This window comes from Canis aureus, chromosome 24, assembly GCF_053574225.1.
Source record: "Canis aureus isolate CA01 chromosome 24, VMU_Caureus_v.1.0, whole genome shotgun sequence".
NCBI classification, from domain to species: domain Eukaryota; kingdom Metazoa; phylum Chordata; class Mammalia; order Carnivora; family Canidae; genus Canis; species Canis aureus.
The window spans coordinates 26,347,281-26,366,641 of NC_135634.1; the positions used below are offsets into that span (position 1 = coordinate 26,347,281).

The following is a 19,361-nucleotide window of genomic DNA, read 5'->3' on the forward strand; positions in this document are numbered from 1 at the left end:
ACATACAAACATAGCTAACAAATTTTATCTAACGAATGTACAATGGTACATCCTCAAGTTTTATCATAATTATTCTGTTTAGGACTGTGTTGAACATCTGTAAAAATTGAACATAATAGTGTGTGCTATAAATTTTAACTAATTTAAAGAAGTACTATAATTTCTTAGAATGCATTTATGACTGAAAATTACAAATTAAAATTACTGCATTACGAAACTTGTGGTGGAGGAGGGCACCTGGGTGGCTCAGTCTATTAAGCATCCAACTTGGTTTTGGCTCAGGTCTTGATTTCAGAGTCATGGGATTGAGCTCTGTGTAGGGCTCTGTGCTCAGTGCGGCATCTGCTTAGATTTTCTCTCTCCCTCTACTTCTGCCTCCACCCTGTGCTCTCTCTCTCTCTCTCTCTAAAATAAATAAATAAATCTTTTTTTTTTTTTTAAAGAAACTTGGTGCAACAAATGTATAAGTATATATCAATATATATGGCAAAGAAAGATAATAAAAATAGATATTAAAAGTAGATAAAAAGGTGATTAATTAGAAATGTGTAGCCTTAAATGATCATAAAATAAAGGCGAAAATTAGTATGTGATACCTCTTTGGATGTTGGAATAAACAACTGGATGCTCATAAATGTAGAAAGAAGAAATAAATGTAAGCAAAAATAGAGTAGAAAACAAACATAAAAGAAGAAAAAAAAGAAAACAAACATAATATAGGTGACCACAAAAGCCAAATTTTTTTTAATTTAATACTTGATAAATTTAATAATAATATAATTAGTATATTATTATAATAAAGTATTTATAAGCAGAATATTTCCTTGTAATATAATAATATAATAGTTGAAGCATTGGTTAGCAGAGTATTTCTTTAAAAATCAAGAAGAATAAAGACTGACAACCCAATAGAAAACAAACATGGAAAGATTTCATGAACAGGAATTAAAAAAGAAAAAAGAAATAGGTCACTTATGCAATTTAAGATATGACACTTTGTAGGTAAGGATTTCAAATTAAATTATGAGTCAAAATTTTAGAGCCAACAGATTGATGAAGTTAAGTTTAATCAATAATACCAATTGTTCCGGGAATGTGGGATCAACATAGAACTTATATAAAGCTAATGAAGATATACATGATATAAGACCTATTAATATAATGGCTGTCAGCCCAATTGGTGTGCATTTGATTGCAATAGAAAATTGCCTTTTCTCCCCTTTTAAATTACAAAACCCTCCAAAAATTCTTTTCAGTCTCATATTTAAAGATATTTAAAGAGTCCATTTAGTTAGGTATAGACTGTTTATCCTATTTAACAAAAAATGACATTTAATGTGATTTATTAATTTTTACTTTTGAATTTGCAAACTAAATCTTTTCTTTTCTCTTCAATTTTCTTCCCTCCACTTTTCACTAAACTTAAATGAAATGCAGACTGAGTTGTTTTACCAGAGAGCTCCCACTTGACACTTAAATGATGACGACTTTTAAACCAGGTAGTTCTTTTTCTTTTCTTTTTTCAAATGTATTGGAAAGGCTATATTTTATGCCTTACCTTTCACTCAGGTGAAAAATGCAAAGAAATAACTCAAAGAGTGGTCTATAGATAAAATTAAAAACTTTTGTAGTAGCAATATTACTTTTGAGATTTAAAAAATTCTCCTCCATTTTCAGCTGGTAACGTGTGAGATGTACATGTGAAATTCTAGGGTTGCTTATTTTAGTGCTTTCTTGGTTTTCATGATCCCTTCAGGTCCTCTGGATGAGAATCTTTTTATTATTCTAGCTCCCTCCAGATTCTATGTTGCAATTTGCCTACATTTATGATATGTGGGATCAGGACCAATTTAGGCTTAGTTAATATATTCAATAAAGTATCATGGATAAACAACCTAAATATGGCTGTTGTGAGTTGAATCATATATCCTGAATGGAGGTATGTTTGGAGTTCGAATCTTCTGTACCTCAAAGTGTGACCTTATTTGGAGATAGAATCTTTATAGAGATGATCAAGTTAAGACAAATCATTAGGAGGGGTCCTAATGCAGTATGACTAGTATCTTTATCAAAAGAGCAATTTGGACATAGAGATAGATATTCATAGAAAGAAGATGAAAGAGGCACAGAAGGAAGATGTCCATCTACCAGTTAAGGAGAGGGGCCTGGAACAGGTCTTTCTTTCATAGCCTTCAGAGAGAAACAACTGCTAAAACCTTAATTTTGGACTCCTAGCCTCCATACCTGTGAAACAATACATTCCTGTTGTTTAAGCAACCCCATTTGTGGTACCTCTTAAATGGCAGACCTGCCAAGCTAATACATGGGACTCTCTATACCTTTTCTCCAAACTCCTGCCTACTTTCTTTTCCAAGTCAGTATGCTGTTGAAATCATTCCATTGATTGGAACAGGAGAAGCGCTAGGCTTGAAGGAGATCTTGACAGAAAAAATGAATGAGGATTCTTTCTTCCTTGGGCTAAGATAGAATCCCCACATTCTCGGCAAAAACCTGGCACACAGAGATTCCTAGAGGAAAATTTGACATCGGCGAAAGTTTATCCAATGTGTGTCACCTTAGAAATAAAGAAAGAACTGGACTATGTCTTCTCTTGAAATTGGGAATATGCCTGGAGACTTGGGAACAGCAAAGGCTTCATCCTGCTACTCAGCAGGGGACTGGCAGCCTTTCTACCCCTGTACCACTAGCTCAGGGTTGTAAAAACTAACCAAGCTGCCCCCACTTGTTTACTCCTACCAACAGATCTAAAGGCTGATAGAGAAAATAACAAATCATCTAAGAGATTCTAACCGCCAGAGAAAGGAAGATCCAGTCAGCACAAACACATTTCATGCCAACAAAATAGAGTTGCTGCAAGACACGGAAAGCCACTTGAACAATTAAGAAAAACCTTTAGGAAAACTCAAGTGAATCCCAATCACAAATGCTTTCTGGAGCTAAGCTAACAGGACTTCCCAAGTAAATACTTTAGTAAGTAAACTGAAAGATAGTGTGAACCCACTCACAGATTTAGAAAATCTAGCAGAAGAAATGTCTCAAAGGACAGAGTGAAGATATAAAGCTACACAAGTTATGGTAGGGAAAAAAAAAAAAAACTTCAAGCAACACGCCATTTAGAGAGTAGATACAATAAAAATAACAAAAAAGATTGGAATTCCTTAATAAAAATATGATAGAGCTTATGAGATAATAACAAATATAAAAAGAAATCTCTTAATGAGTTGAATAAAGAATTAAATTATCAGATTGATGAGACTCATTGAGCTTTAAGCAGGTTGGGAAAGAAAAAAAAAGCTAAGCATAATTTAAGTTAACGAGTAATTGATAAATTTAAAATCGAGAAAAATACCACAAGCCTTCAGCTAGATTCTAATGCAAAAATCTAAATTAACAATTAGAAAAAAAGAAGAATCCAGCAATTTAGCTAAGGGGGAAAAAGTACTCTGTAACTAAGTGGAGTTTGTAGCAAGAAGACAAGAATCTTTTGATATAAGAAAATATGCTTAAAAAAAGAAAATATGCTAACATAATCAAGTATTAACAAATTTAAGAAATAAAACATGATTACTAATGGAGTTTGTCAAATTTGATAAAATTTCTAAATTTCAAAAATAAAAATAGTGTGAGTGTATAAAATTTGAATGCAATAAATATTGTCAAACATACTGCCCAAAATATTATGGTAAATGTTAAAGCATTACAGCATTTTAATAATATTCAGAAATTAAGCCATTATTATTCTACAGTGCTTTGCAGACTTTTGTAATTGTAGTAAAGCATTTGGAATAATGAAATGACTCATATGAAACTCAAAACTTAGAAAGCTCATAGAAATAAGAATATTTAGTCTATTCTAAATATAAGAAAATATAGTCTATTTGGTCTATTTATATAATGTCAAGGAGGGAAAATTCCTGTCCCCTTCACGGTGCTTCTAGCTGGACTAAGACCCAAGTTGACATAAGACAGATTAACAGGAGAAAATAAAATTTAATAGCATATAGGAATGTACATAGTAATGGAAATTCCAAAGCCAGGCAAAACGAGATATATATGTCATTCTAAACTAAGCAGAAGGAGGTAGGGATCTGGGTCTTCAAAACAAAGGAATGCAATCCTCAGCAAGAATGAAAAAGTGTAAATGTTTAGTACGCAAATGTTTGCTGGGCTACTCAGAAACCATGAGACAGAGAGGACTTGGATCAAACTGGCCTTGCTTGGTTCCTCCCTGCCTGCTATATCTAATTTATATCCTAAGGTAGCTATCTATCTATAGTGCTAGCTCTCTTCCCAGAGCAGGTCCTCTATCTAAATCCTTTTAGGCAATTGAGGGATGGCAAAGAGCTTTTCCTGAATCTACTGGGTCTTGATTGCTTTAATCTCAAAATAATCATTATGCTAAAGCAGTATATTTTGGGGATACCTGTCTTGAACCACTTCCCTAAGATAAATATATTTAGGTTTAAATGGAGAGAGGGAAATGGCGACATATAAGTGGGAAAAAAATGCACTTAATGCTTCCCTAATTTATGTATTTTTTATGGAATTATATTTGATGTGCACAAGGTAGAGAAATAAATAATTTGGCAAGCTTTTCCATAATGACTAGGGCTTAGAAATCCTGGCACACACTGTTTGGGAGATGGTCTTGGCAAATTATAACTGAATTAAACATTTTTAGGCCAGGTTTTCTGTGGGCTACCAACACAAGAGTTTTTCTCATATTCTTTGAATTACGTAAAAAGTGCTGACATGAATCAAAGTAGTTTTTACTATATGTACAATTTTGTCAGAATTTCGTTCCCTCATATTTATTGCTATTTAAAAATTTAAGACTTATTATGTTAGATAGGCAATATTTATGAGTGAATTCTATGACTAATGAACAATACATTTTGTTTTATGGGTTACCGTCAGAAATTTTGATTTGTAAATAATGACTTAGCCTCATTCTGTGTAGTGTTTAGGAAAATAAAGAAGAGCTATAAAAAATAAAATTATTAATTGATGTAATGTGTTCTTTCATTTTTGAAGTTAAAGAACATCTATTACAAATTTAACTTTTTAGCCCCTATTATCAAAATTATCCTCAGAATATTATGTTTTTTATCTGTAATACTAACATAAAACACAGAAGTATCTTATCTAAAGATACTATTTAAAGTCTATCTGAATAAGTTATGTACATTGTGTATTTTCTTTTGAACTGATTTTTCTATGAATTACATAAATTTGCTTCCAAAGCATTTAATCATATTTTTATTACAAAAGATTTTCCCTAGTCAGATTACAAATTAGTATAGTTGGTTTCTTTCTCTTCTTTTTTCTTCTTTCTTTCTTTCCTTCTTTTTTTTCTTTTTTTAGAGAGAGAGAATGAACATGTGCAGAGTGTAGGGATGGGCAGAAGGAGAGGGAGAGAGAGAATCTTAAGCAGGCTGTATGCCCAATGTGGAACCCGACTTTGGGCAAGATCCCATGAGCTTGAGATCATGACTTGAGCTGAAATCAAGGGGTGGATTTAACCGACTGAGCTGCCCAGGTGCCCCTATTCATCCTTTTATTTGTCTTATAATAGAATGTTCCAGATACTAATGTCCTCAAAGGTATTAATCAGTATATTAATTGAAAAGTACTATAATATCAGAAAAATTATGATACTTTGCATTACAAACACTTAAATGAATCTCATACTCTTAAATGTTCTGTTTTGTATATGGTACATGATCTAGTTGGGGGATAATGTGATTCGTTAAATTTATGTATAATTTTGTGTCTAATTTGTCTAAAACTACACTCATTTCTTTTTCTCTAAGCATGGAAGTTAGGGTGGCTGATTTTTTTCTTTTAGTCACCACACTCTACAATACATTCACAGGACTCATTTATAACTGGAAGTTTGTACCTTTTGACCACCTATCCGTATTTTGCCCATCCCCTAACCCTAACTCCTGGCAACCACCAATCTATTCTCTGTATCTATGAGTTTTGTTTTGTTTTTAGTTTCCTAAAGAGATCAGAGGATTAGTCTTTCTCTGTCTCACTTATTTTACTTAGTATAATGCCCTCAAGATCCATTCATGCTAGTAATGGAAGATTTCCTTCTATTTTTATGATATTCTTGTATTTCTATTTCTATTATATTTCTAAATATTTCATATTTTTTCTTTACATGTCCATTTATCAGTGGACACTTAAGTTGTTTCTCTAACTTGGCTATTTACTATGGTAAATAGTCCTGCTATGAACATGGGGAGTGCAGATATCTCTTTGACATGGTGTTTTCATTTCCTTTGGGTAAATATCCAGAAGTGGAATTGCTAGGTCATAGAATAGTTCTACTTTTAATTTTTTTGAGGAACCTCCACACCGTTTTCCATACTGGCTGCATCAGTTTACATTCCCACCAACAGCACAGCACAAATGTTCCCTCTCTTGCACATCCTTGTCAACACTTGTCACTTCTTGTCTTTTTAATGGTAGTCATTTAATAGGAGTGAGGTGATTACTCACTGTGGTTCTGATTTGCATTTTCCTGATAATAAGTAGTGGTGAGCCCCTTTTCATGTATTGGGGATTACTTTTTACTTGAAACTGGAACAGTTGCAGTTTCAATAGCCTTCACAAATTTTTTATTTTGAAAAAAGAAATTCTTAGCTGTTTAATTGATAAATTTTATTTCGACACCACCATTCATCTATCCACTCAATATATTTGTGTGTCCCTTCTCTATACCGTATGCTTGCATCAACTTTAAAATTGTTGTATTTCAAATTTTTTTTATTTTCATGCTTGTTTCTTCAACTAAACCAGGAAGACCTTTAAAGATATCTTCTGTTGGTCTATATCACAGTCTTAAAACTTACTAAAGTACTTGACACAGAACATGGACTAGAGGGCCATTTAGAATTGATAAATTAATTAAATATATATTTTAATAACAATTGATGTAGCATCTTTTTTGTTAAGTTGGGATTTTTATCCAGGGAGATTGACTTGCCTTCATTTAATTGTGACAGGACTGATGAATGGCCTATTTTCATGCCAAAAGATATTTTTCATACTAAACAGATACCAACAAAAAAGATGTTTCAGAATTCAGTACCCAAAATAAATGAAACAGCTTTCATGCCATGTATACAAACAAATGTTTCTTAGGAGCAGTTTCAAATCTGTGGTCACAATGATTAGAATTCTGTTTGTTTACAAAGCATTTTTATTAGTCATTTTCTGGATGTTTTTGAAATTTTACCTATCTGGAGTATTTAATATGCATTTTTACTTTCTTTTGCCCTGAAGGAAAAAACTTAGAAGTGTAAATATTTTAAAAGTATGAATTTTTAACACCTTATAGATTCTTTATTTGTGTCCTAGAAATATGATTTAATATGAGAAAGAAATTTATTTGCTAAGATGCAAGAATTTTAGGACAACTTCAAGAGGAAAAATATATTTTTGAGATTGGCTAAAACTGGCCTGAATTCAGGTACCAGCATGGGCACCTACTCTCCTTGTTACCTTGGCAAAAGTCCTGGCTCTTACTTATTAGCTTTGGTGACTTATCTATACAATAAACATCATAATTTGTTTCATACATTCTTCTTTACTCTTTAGTCCCTCTAAAAACAGTCTGACTTCTTTTGAGTTCCTTTTGAAAATTCCATTGTTTTTATCTGAAAAATTTGTAAGTCTATACTATTTGATTTTATCCACTTATAAAACAACATTCTAATATTTGAAGATATTTATATTTTACTAACTTTTAAAATAACAGCTTTATTGGGATATAATTTACATTTGTACCATAAAAATTTGTCTCTTTAAAAATGTACATTTCAGTGTTTTTTTTAAGTGTATTCAAATAACTATGCAATTATTATTGGTATCTGGTTTTAGAAGATTTTAATTATGAAAAAAAAATCCATTAACAGCCATGTCTCATTACTCTCCTGTCTCCAGCCCCTGAGTATGACTAATAGACTTTCTATCTTCATCGACCACCCTATTCTAAACAGTTCATATAAATGGAATCATACAGCAGGTGGTCTTGTATGACTATTTCTTTCATTAACATAATGTGTTTCAGATTTGTTGTCATACATTGATCTTGATTACTTAAATTAGTTTGATGCCTAATAAACATAAGTACTTACAGTTCTATTTGTTCTTTAATTCATTAGATTTTTTTTAGAGCTTTTAGGTTCACAGCAAAATTGAGCAAAGGTACAAATATTTCTCATATGCCTCCAGGCCTACACACACACTGCCTCCTCCATCATCAATATTGTCAGTTTGGTACATTTGTTACAATTGATGTGCCTACATTTGAACATTATCACCCCAAGTCCATAGTTTACATTAGGGTTCACCCTTAGTGTTTACATTCTATGGTTTATACAAATGTAAAGGGCATGCTTCCACTAATAAAGTATCATATGGAATAGTTTTGCTGCCCTAAAAATATTCTGTGCTCTACTCGTTCACCCCTATCTCCCCAACTAACCCAAGACAACTGCTGATCTTTTTACTGTCTCATAGTTTTAGCCTGGACTAGAATGTCAAATAGAATCATGCAGTTTGTAGCCTTTTCAGATTGGTCTTTTTCACTTAGTAATATACATTTAAGGTTGCTTCCTGGCTTAGTAGCATAGTTCTTTTTAGCACTGAGTAATATTCCATTCTCTGGAAGTACATAGTATATTTACCCCTTCACCTGCTGTTTCAATTTCATTGATTTCTGCTCCAGTTTTTATTATTGCTTTTGTTTTGTTTTACTTGGGATTTAAATTATTCTTCTTTCATAAAGTGAAAGCTTAGATAATTGATTTTACATCTTGTTTCTTTCCTGATATATTCATTCAATGCTGCAATTTTCCTTATAAGTACTACTTTTGCTACATCCCACAAATTTTAATAAAGTATGTTTCAATTTTTATTTAGTTCAAAATATTTTAATTTTTCTTGAGATTTCTTCTTTGAGCCATATGCTATTTAAAAGTATGTTGTTTAATCTCCACATATTTGGGGATTTTCCAGCTGTCTTTTTGTTACTCGTTTCTAGTTTAATTCCCTTGGGATATGAGAGTAGACATTGCATAATTCCTATAATTTTAAATTTATTAAGACGTGTTTTATGGCCCAGAATGTGTTCTATCTTCATTCTCGCTTCGGCAGCACATACACAGAATGTGTTCTATCTTAGAAATTGCTTCATGAGAAACTTGAGAAGAATGTGTATTCTACTGATGTTGGATCAGTACATTGTACAATGGAGGTATACATTATATCCAGTTGATTCATGATGATATTGAATTCAGTTATGTCCTTACTTATTTTCTCCCTGATCTATCCATTTCTGATAGGGGTGTGTTGAAGCCTCCAATCCAAAAATATTTGGTTGAATTGAAATGATGAAACAACTGTAAATAGGCCTTTAGTAATGTGATGGTAAGGTATGAGCCTCTGGACTGCAATCTTCACAAGTGTTTCCCCATTTTTTTTCTTTTTACCCGTTTGGTGGTATAGGATGGCTAGAAAGGACCAGAGTTGGGTATTTCTCTTTCATCAGGTCATTTTTAAAAATATTTAAGTAATCTCTACACCCAATGTGGGGCTCAAACTCATGACCCTGAGATAAGAGGAACACACTCTTCTGACTAAGTGAGCCAAGCACACTTCCTCTCAGGTTATTTAGGCTCTGATAAAACACAGAAGCTTAGGCTTTGCTTAAATAGTTTCTCCTAGGGCATATATTAGAATAGAATGCTTTGGTGTATTTCAAAATGGTTCCTTTTCCTCTCCCCCTGCAGTAAGCAGGAAGAGATTTTTCTCTGATACTTATTGTAATAAACTGGTAGAGCTCCAGGTCGTAAAACTCACAAAAGCATGGGGCCCCTCCTAGGACTCTGAGCCCCCTGAAGTTTTTACCTCTCAGACTTATTCACCCAGAGCCTTCAGCAATTCATTATTTATAGTGCAGGATTTGCTTCCCTGTGATGATTTCTGCTCATGAGTTCCTACTCTAGTGACTAGTGAACTAAGATTCTTTATATTTGTCTGTTGGTTTCTCCAGCTTGAGGGGTATTGGCTTGCTCTGTGGCATCACTTCTCTCTTTCAGGTCTAAGAAAAATTATTAGTAGTTCAGCTTCCTACTTGTTAGCATGAAGTGACAACTTCCAAGTTTCTTACCTGCTGGACCAGAAACCTCATTTCTTATAGTTTCATTTAAAAAGCCTAATCTGTTTTGTTTTGTTTTTAATTTTTTAGGTTTTCACAGCTTTGGGGATTTCTTGGCCTTTTTAACTCCCACATATTTTGACCTATAGAGAGGACTTCAATTGAGCCTAAACTGTATTCATTTTAATATAGGCATATTTAAAACATTTTAGAAAACAGTAGGGTCTATGTACATGTATAAGTGAATACTAAGAAAAAAAGTTATTAAAAGTTATATAAATTAAATGATGAATTAGCTTCATTTCAGTTCTTTAATATACTTAGCTCTGTCTTGCCTAAAGAATATAAATTTGCTCTTGCCTTAAATGGAATATTCAATGCTCTGCGTGGTTAACTTTTCTTATTCTTTATGTTTCAAGTTAAATAATCCCCAAAAAAGGCTTCCCTAACATATGTAAAGCAGTCCACCATACCTATTATTTTCTATCACATTACTCACTTCATTCACTTAATAGGTAATGATTATCTACTTACTAACTTTTTTTTATATTTCTTCCCCTAAGATAATTTCCAAGGGGTAAATATCCCTTTTGACTTTCCACTTGCATTTCTCTGTGTCCTAAGACACAAAAACAAGACAACTAAAAATATAGGAAGAAAAATTGTCACAGAGGAGTCATGGCAAGGAAAAAGAGTGGCAGAGGAAGCTCCAGGAGACCTAGCAGCCAAGGGAAAACTTAAGTACCAAAAAATCAAGCCTTATCTAAAACCAAGAGTAGTTGCCTGAATCCTCCACCTTTTTATTGAAAAAGAGATTTACTTTTTTAGAAAGAGAGAGAGAGCACAGAGGGGAGGAGAAGCAGAAGAAGAGGGAGAGAGAGAATCCCAAGCAGAATCCCCACTGAAAGTGGATCCCCCAATGCAGAGCTTGAGCCCAGAACCATGAGATCATGACCCAAGCCAAAATCAGGAGTTGGACACCTAACCAACTGAGTCATCCTGGTGTCCCTGAATCTTCCAATTCCTAAATCTACTGTTATACCCAAAAAGGATGTTACCAATCATGTTGCTTTGCCTATTAAAGCTATAGGACCCATCATTTTTAAACTCTAGCCTGGACCTGCCTATATCACAGGATCCCAGAGGCCAATGTTGGAGCCACCAAAGCTTTTGGGCAAAAGGCTGCCTTCAGGATATACTTTTTTCTTTTAAATCAAACTGTAAGCCTTCTAGCAATAGTTAACAACAGCATGAAGATAGATCATCCACTACTGGAAAACTGTCTAGAAAAACCATGGGGTTACTTAAAATATAGAAATTGAAAACTGAAAAGAAGCAGGTAGCAGATCAAGGAAATGCTAAATGTGCAGACTTTGTGGACAAAAACTATGTTGACAATGAATCCTTGGATAGCTTTCCAAACTATATGAACAAAGAGAACTCACCCAAATCTTACCAGACTCTGAAAGGAAGCCAAATCCTAAATTGTGGACAATAGGTAAGCTGAATACTAACTCTTATCATCAAACCAAGAGCAGTTTGGCTCATAAACAGGCCCTGGAGAATAGAGCTGTTCTGAAAGACAGAGCTAATAAACAATTTATTGGAGAAACACAAATTAGGATTCCACTAGTGGTCACAGCAACTCTCTAGAGGAACAAATCTTTCAAGACTGGGAGAAAAACTCCCAAAAGCAATTCCTTCTCAATATGTTCAGACCCTTAGTAGACCTTAAGCATCAAAGAAATCAGTGGTCAAGGACATAAAGGATATAAAGGTTAATAAAGATAAATATGAAAAACCAAATGAAACTAAATTATAGTCATACACTCTTACTAAGCAGAATGTAAAACGAACCCCTGTGTGTTTCTGAAAAGCTATAACAGACATCCAAACACAGCAAGATCAGAAATCCACTCAATCTTGTTTTACATCTTGGACATCATATGCACTTCAAGAATCAAAAGCCATAAGCCAAAGGCCTAATTTGATGGTTGGCAGTTTTAATTCAGTCATTTCAAGCACCCCTAACACAACAACAAATGGAACCAATGGGAACAAATGCAGTAACAACTATCAACAAAAAGCATGAACTTTGGACTCCATGTTGAAGACAGCTCCCAAAAGCAAGCTGGTAACACAACCATAAATGGAAGTAGAGTCCCAAATGGGACACAAACTAATCCAAATATTAAGAATATCACAGCAGAAGATCGAAGGAAACAACTGGAAGACTTGTAGAAATCTAAGGGGAAAATCTATAAACGGCCTCCTGTGGAATTTAAAACAAAAAAGGAAAAATAAAGCAAATGTTTATTTCATTATGGAAAAGAATGGAAAAAATGAAGAAAAGAAAGTACACTTGCTTGAACTGTCCAATAAAATTAACAACACACTCACAGAATGTCTGTAGCACATTGAAGAGTATGTACTTTCCAATGAAATATTTACCACATTGTCCGGTATTCCTGAGGCCAAGATATTTGCGAAATTCTGGAACTCCAAAGCAAAGTTGTTGGCAAGTCAAGTCACTTTGGTTTTATTGGGCTGTACAAAGAGGCCATTGGAAACAGGGCAATACCAATACAAGAGTTGTAAAAAAGTTGTTCTTAATATTCTGCAAGACCCAAACAGAATCACGGAAGGATGATTCTGTTACCTCTGACTCTTTAGTTGTGGAAATGGATATAGCATCAATAGAGCTGAACAATAAGACAGAATTTGAAAAATGTTGTCTTTAAAAGAGAGAGAACAGGTTATAGCAACACCCCAAATAACTAAGGCAGAAAAGGATAATCATCCTGGTATCAGGTTACAGATCATCCCAATCTCTAGAGTCCAAAACCTGAAGCTCATCACTCCTATATGGTGTTGGTAAAGGACTGAGCAAATTATGTCCCTGCTCTCCAAAAATGCTGTAGGAACACGATTTAGTAGTGGCTTCTCTTAATGAACTATTAGAAGTGGGAGAAACACTTTTACAGTTTTATATTCTGTAAAAATAAGGCTTTGCCTTAAAATCCTTGAGTCATAATTTCTCAGTGTCTTTTTTAAAGGTGTTTCAGAGCATCCATAAAATAAGAAATCCCCTTGTCCAGGTGACCTGGGGAAAACTATATGGATGGGCAGATTATAGGCTCTCAGAATTTAGTAATTCACTGGGCTTACTCAAATTTAATAACACCATGAGACTGTCTTTGGTTTATTTAAGACTATAGTTTGCCATAGTTTTATAGCATACATAAACTTTAAACTATTGAGTATTAATTTATCCCACAAGTATGACAAAAATTTTCACTTTGTTGATCTACTTTACTCTCAATATAGTTCTTTTTTTATATCAGAAATTTGGTGCCACAGTACAATAGACTTTCCTTCCAGAATCTTCCTTAGAGAGAGGGCAAGTCCTTCCAGTCTGGAGGAACTGTGCTTAGAAGCTAGCCTTTCCCTACTAGATGTCATGTGACAGACCATCTGGTTAAATGCCCTCATTTTACCCAGTTGATGCTAGCTGTGCCTTTACTCAGAGATTGCAAATGACTTTTACATGTGACTTTGACTTCTGTCACAGTGTCTCTGTAGATGAGAGGCAATTCATGAGCTGTCTATGCTAGGGCTCCTCTAATGAAACACAGTTCTGAATTGGGATAGTCATCTAGCTTTTTATATCCAATTCTGATTTTGCATTTGTTATATTTATAATTATAAATTATGTAAATTATGCATTTGTTATATATTTATAATTATACATTCCCTAAAACAAAAGGAAGCAAACGAGAAAGGAGAAGAGGGGACACTTACTTCTTCACTTTAATTCTTTGCTCTGCTATGGGACACCTGGCCTGAGAAGACAGTACAAGCCTCAGAGATTATTACAGGCTGCCTTTCCTTCATCCTGGGCAACTGCTCTTGGAAAGGTAAAATCAGAATCATTATATAAATACAGTATATAGAAAAACCTAGTCAACGTATTTTGAATTTTAAATTTTTAGCTTTTTAAATATTGAAGTATTATCTAAAACAAAATAAATTTTGTTTAAAAAAAAGACAGTGAAAAATACAGAGACAGAGAGGATGAGGAATAAACAGAGAAGGGAAATAGATGTTTTTCCATAATGTGAGATCTTAAAAATTTGAGAGCATGGATCAGAGATGACATTTATGCTAATGGATGGAGACAGGATGGCATATTTGGCAGCATTCCTGGTCTAGTCAATGAGGTCCTCAACATTAGCAGTCAGTAATAATTGGTATAGACCTTAGCACCAAGGTCAGGCCCCAGGGCAGATGTTTAAATCTGTGGTGGTCGCCGATGGAGTTGTCTTTCTGGTAGGTACTGATGGCATAGTTGACACTTTAGCGATAGCAATAACTGGCATATTCAGAGAGCAAAAAAAAGAAAGACAAAATGCTAAAAATCATGCTGTAGTCATGGTGACAACTAACTTCTTGGAGCATCGACACTTCCAGGAACCTCTCAAAATTAGGTAGGAGGAAATTGAGGAAGACTGGATTTCCTGAAGAGTAAATAGGAACACGCAGTGTCAGAGAAATTTTATTTTGTGGACTTGTTTTTTATCTTCTTTTATTGCTAGACTAAAGAAGTCTAACAAATAAAGGTTTCCTTCTGTAAATAATCTTATTTGCTCATTTAAGAAAGAAAACAGGAGACAAAAAGAAAAATCATCACCTTGATCTAAGGAATTTCTGTATACAAGAAAATACAAAAATCTGAAACAAGTAGCTGTATCTCTCTCTTTTTTCTGCCATATAAATTGGGAAAAAGAATATAGATGTTCAGAATAATTAAATTGTTTACAATGCACGTTGAGTTCAAAACCAAATTCCTCAGTGCTCAATATAAAAAAAAAACTATTGTGGAAAATATTATTCTCCCACCTTTCCAAATGTTCATATTCTAGTCATGCTACATAAACTTGTCCCCCAGTAAAAAGAACATATAGACACTTGACTTGAGTGTCTTAATTTTTCTGCAGCATAAAATGAAATTTATAATAATCCAAAATCAACCTTGACATTTTTCTTGTTGTCTCCTCTGCTAAACAATGGCCTATTGGTGGTTACTCATGTTTGCTATACCAGTTTTCCATATTTGTGACAAAGAGGTCTTAGCTTGGTCACAGACTTTCAAAAATAGGTTCATATTGGCTATTGCTCTTTTTTTTGTTTGTTTTTCTCTTTTCCTTACTTTGCTTAAATACCCGTGGTGAATAATGATATGGGGAGTTTGCTTGTGTCTTACTGTAATCTATAGCACAATGGCTTTAATACAGTTAGCATGATCTGCCATTTCTCCCTACAAATAATTACTTCAACATTATTTGATGCTCATACATTATCTTTGAGGCTTTGAATCCCATGATTTGAACCATGTGTTTCATCCATGGCTGTGGGTCTAGGTTGTGTTAAAATTGTATAACTTCTTAGAAGCTGGAAAAACCTTAGGACAATATCAAATAAAATTACATTTTCTCTTTATAAATGGACATTAAAAATCAAATTTATTGTTAAAATTTGACATTTAACCAAAAGGAAATTCAATTTGGAAGTAGTTACAGGGCATTTCTCAAATGAAATATGAGATTTGAGGTCAAAAGTGAAGACTATGCCTTTTATTTTTTCAGTCATTTTCTTTTTCCCAATGCTTCTCTGGGTAAATCAGGTGCTTATTATAGTCATTATTGAATTCTCTCCAATTTATGGTATTATGTATTTCTTATTCTCATAAAACTGTCTGTAAAAATAGGTTTTTCTATATCTAGAAAATAAGAAATTTACAAATCTGCAAACCAGGACCTATAAAATAATATTTCTTATTTAAAAAGATCTCATAAATTGTATATGTGACAGATATTTTATTTATTTTCTTTCCTCTCAGGTACACTCACATATAAATATGAATCTTACAACTTTTTCCCTCAAAAGCTTTAGTATGATATTAATATATAAATGATTTCAAATTTTAGAGAAAATATAGCAGCATTAATATTATGAATGTGAGGACAAGGCAACATAAATATGAAAAGAAATAAATAAATGACTATTTATGTGTTTAACCACATCTTTTAGGATAATAGGTTTAGTCACAATAAAATTTAAATAAGTAATCATATATTATTTCAGAGCTGTTTTAGTCTGAGAATTGTGGTGTATTCCATTTACAGTAAGCTGTTTTCTTAATAAACTGAAAGAAATATTATATGTTTTTTCTTCTCAATCAAAAGAAAATGATGGATCTTAAGAGAAATATAAAACACAAACTGTAAAACATGACCTGTAAGCCTTGCTCCTGGAGTTCAAAGTTGAGAAAATTACGTTCGTACAGTAACAGTACTATCTGCCTGAGATGACTTGCCTCAAGTGGAGATTTGTTTGTTTCTTTCTTTTTTTAACATTAAAAAAAGATTTATTTATTTATTTCATAGAGATAGAGAGAGCATGACTGGGTAAGAAGCAGAGGGAGAGGGATGGAGAAACCCAAGCAGACTCCATGCTGAGTGCAGAGACTGATACAAGTCTTCATTCCCAGACCCATGAGATCATGACCTGAGCTGAAACCAAGAGTCGGATACTTAACTGACTGCATCACCCAAGCACCCCCTCAAGTGAAGATTTCCACATATCTAATCTACAAACTGGTTAGGACACTGCATGGCAGCAAGCCAGGGTCTCCCACCCCTTAATGGACCACTGCTGATAAAAGTCTCCCACTCCCATGACCTGTGTTTGGGATAACTTAGTCTGAAAATGTGTTCACACAATTACTGGGCTTTGTTTGTTATACCTAAGTTACTCAGTAAGTTTTCTGTCTGTTTGATAAACCTTTTTCCTTAACCCTTTGATCTTTGTTCCCAGTGCTGCTCTTTGTGAAAACAACTTGATCATAAACTTCAAACCAGTTAAATTGCCTCAAATCATTTGAAATACAATGCATACTTCCAGATTTTTACCCAACTCTCTGAGCAAGTCTTTTTCTAGATTTTTTTTTCATGTTTTCAGACAACATTTATTGACAAGAAAAAATGTTCATGACAATTCGTTAAATAGAGACTGTAAGTCATAAGAGTATATGTTTGGACTGAATATTTGTATCCCCCACCCCCTAACCAAAATTCATATGCCGAAGCCCAGACCCACAATGTGGTGGTTTTGGAAGTGAGGTTTTGGGAGGCAATTAGGTTTAGATGAAGTCATGAGGCTAGGCCCCCATGATGGGACTTGTGTCCTTATAAGAAGAGAAAGAGACACCAGAGCTCTGTTTCTGACATGTAGAAATACAGCAAGAAGGTGACCATCTACAAAGCAGGAAAAGGGTTCTCACCAGGAATTGAATTTGCCAGCACCTAGATCTTGGACTTCTTAGTCCTTAGAATTGTGAGAAATAAGTGTTGTTTAGGTTACCTGATCTGTGTTATTTTGTCACAGTAGTCTAAGCTAACTTAGAATGCATAGTGAGTTCCCATGTTCTCCCATTGTTTTTTTACATGAATCTTCATCTAGGATGTCTAGATTAGAATCGCCTCTGAATTCCAACAGTTTAATCCACTGGTTCCTTGTATGACTGATTCAACCTCTTCTCCAAAATGTTTTTAAAAACTAGGAAATCTATGCTTTTTTAGGACTTATTTCAAAGACATATGCACCTAGCTAATATAAAATCAGGATATTTACATCATGGTGGGAAGCACCTTAATCTTAGCAGGTACTGGATAAGCTATAAAAATATGAACCGACATTGACTGTGTATGTTTCAGGCACTGAGTTAAAATTTCACATACCTTATATAATTCAATCAATAACCCTCAAGGGAGTCACCAATATTATTTCCATAATATAGAAGAGGAAATTGCAACTTGGAGAAGTTAAGGGCAAGACAACAGACCCCAAATGGGGTTGCTAATACTAAGCCCCATATCACTAAACTAATACTTAATTACAGTTTTGGTTGTAATGGAATCTTAAGCCAGTCAATCAGGTATTGTCTGATCAGTATTAGTTAGAAAATCTGCCTGTTATACACCTGCCATCATCTAAGGAAAAGTAACCTTGCAATAACCAACCACTTTTTTTTGCCTAATATAACTTCTTTGTTCCTGCTCCCTTCTGCCTATAAAAGATTTTCATTTTGTATCGATCTTTGGAGTTTCTTTCTATCAGCTAGATTGGATGCTTCCTGATTTGTGTATCATTGAATAAAGTCAATAATATCTTTCAAATTTACTTAGTTGAATTTTGTTTTTTTAAGACAGAGGTTATGTTACTTATTTATGGTCAAACAGCAGAGAGCAGATCTGACTCAGCCCCAATGCCTATCTGATTCCAAAGGCAATATTCTTGCCTATATCATGTTGACTTTTGTGTATTGAATGTTAATTATTAATTTTATCCACCTCTGAAAGTGGTGAGGTAAAGAATATGACCTCATTTCTTATTTCTTTGGACATGGTGTATTCCCTATATCTGAGTATATTTTAGAGTCATTTGAGGTTAATTTTTCTTTTTTTGTTTTAAAATTATATTGAATGTTCATGACAGTCTAGAGCTTATTAGTCAGGCCGTAAGAACTATGGTGCTAATGAGTTTCAGTTTCAGGTAGGTATTTTGCTAGCCTTGGCTAGCCATTCACAGACACATTTAATTGCTTTTAAGGAGCTTTGAGGATTGAGTCCGTCACCAAAAATAGAAACAAAACAAAACAAAAACAAAAGCTAGTGCTGTAGTGTATGATTGGTGGTTCACATGACTTCATGAATCAAATTTAATTTTATTTTAAATAATAAATACTTGAATTGCAGTAATATGTAGTAAGTTATTTATGTTTATCATAAGGTTTTAAAATAAATAGTATCTCAACATAATCTTTGTATGACACATCATGAAATATTAATAATAAATTGAGACTATAAAGACACGAATATTGTCACAATTTTGCAAGTGATTTTTAAAACTTAAAAATCTGAAAGTTAATTGGTTAGGAGTAGAACATGCCATTTCACTGGCCGAGTGCCTTGAGAAAATTTCTTCATGTTGGAAAGGTAATTTGAAAGCCCAAATTTGCTTACTATACTTTATTGATTTTAATTTTTATATAAAATTTTACAATCCATAATTTGTCTATAAGACTTAAGAAACCAAGGCTACCTGC

At 33.6% G+C, this 19,361-nt stretch overlaps 1 pseudogene; it reads left to right on the forward strand.

Annotated features, from left to right (window-relative positions):
• The first annotated feature begins 2,601 nt into the window (after window positions 1-2,601).
• Window positions 2,602-13,194, forward strand: LOC144296621 (cytoskeleton-associated protein 2-like pseudogene; annotated as a pseudogene).
• Window positions 13,195-19,361: the final 6,167 nt, after the last annotated feature.